Source organism: Calliphora vicina, chromosome 2 (genome assembly GCF_958450345.1).
Source record: "Calliphora vicina chromosome 2, idCalVici1.1, whole genome shotgun sequence".
Lineage (NCBI taxonomy): Eukaryota > Metazoa > Arthropoda > Insecta > Diptera > Calliphoridae > Calliphora > Calliphora vicina.
In genome coordinates, this window is record NC_088781.1 from 5,672,359 (window position 1) to 5,673,672 (window position 1,314).

The 1,314-nt window shown below is 26.4% G+C and overlaps 1 non-coding gene across 1 annotated transcript; it reads left to right on the top strand.

Annotated features, from left to right (window-relative positions):
* Positions 1 to 656: 656 nt before the first annotated feature.
* On the top strand, positions 657 to 729 carry TRNAV-AAC (transfer RNA valine (anticodon AAC)). Its single transcript has one exon. It is a non-coding gene; the product is annotated as a tRNA-Val (tRNA).
* The last annotated feature ends 585 nt before the right edge of the window (positions 730 to 1,314 follow it).

The following is a 1,314-nucleotide window of genomic DNA, read 5'->3' on the forward strand; positions in this document are numbered from 1 at the left end:
TTTTTTCCTTATATCTCAGCCACATGGTCGATCTGTTACGCTTTAGGTTATCGTAATGGATCCATTTTTAATCCCTCATTTTTAAGGGATATAATTATTGGTTTATTGGTAATCATAATGTTATGATTTGTAATCATAATGTTATGATTTGTAATCATATTATTACTGTTTAATGATCATATAATAAAATTAGCATAACCATAATATGTTTATGTAAATACATGATAGAAGGTATGATCATATTATGACTGTAGCACAATCATATTATGATTGAGCCTAAACATATTATGATTATTTTTAAATTTATTATGTGATATGACCATAAATATTATGTTTGTCGCACAACCGTTTCTAAAAAAAATTTGACAAATTTGTTGTATTAACATGATTCAACAAGTATTACTCACCTTTTCTTTTGTAGTTGTCTGAAAATATAAAAAAAGAAACCTTAATAAATAAATAGGTAAATAATTTCTAAATTCTAAACTTAAAATAATACGAAAAGACCAAGGATAATGTTCTAAAAAGTGAAATTCAATTGGTAAAAATCCAATAGTACCTAAAAATGTTTCAAATGCACTTCAAACTGCATTTCAAGTTCACAATAAAAAGTCTTTATAGAACTTTGCCAAAAGTATATAACACCTCAAATATAAGTTTCCGTGGTGTAGTGGTTATCACATCCGCCTAACACGCGGAAGGCCCCCGGTTCGATCCCGGGCGGAAACATTAGCAATTATTTTAAATAAATTTGAATTAAAATTTATTATCAATAAACTCAATGTCACTCAAAGGCTAAAGTATCAAAATAATTCTTAAGAATAATAAAAATAACTTTTATAAAGTTGGCAAATGGCTATTTTCATTTGACATTTTGTGGTTGGTTGTAATAAAAGATATCAAATTTTAATGAAATTGTCTCTGTGTCCTTTCAAAAACAGATACATATGTACGTAAATACAAATGTTCGCATATAAATAGAAAAGATTTCATGTAATAAAAGTATCATTTTAATAATATTTGATGATGATGAATCAATGAGGTCATACATTAATCACCCAAGTAACCTTAAGAATCTTATACAAGAGTGGGTATTAACAACCGACTAAAGGATGCGTCTGTTTTTTTTGTTATAAAAACATTAGTAAAATATAAATATTAGTCTACACACACCCGCAAAATAAAGCATATTAAATTATATGAAATTGAAAAAGAAAATCAATTTTATTCATACTCCTTTATACTAAATACATAAGTAGTAATGTTAAATATTGAAATAAACGCAAAAAAGAGACACCACTGTATGGAAATCTA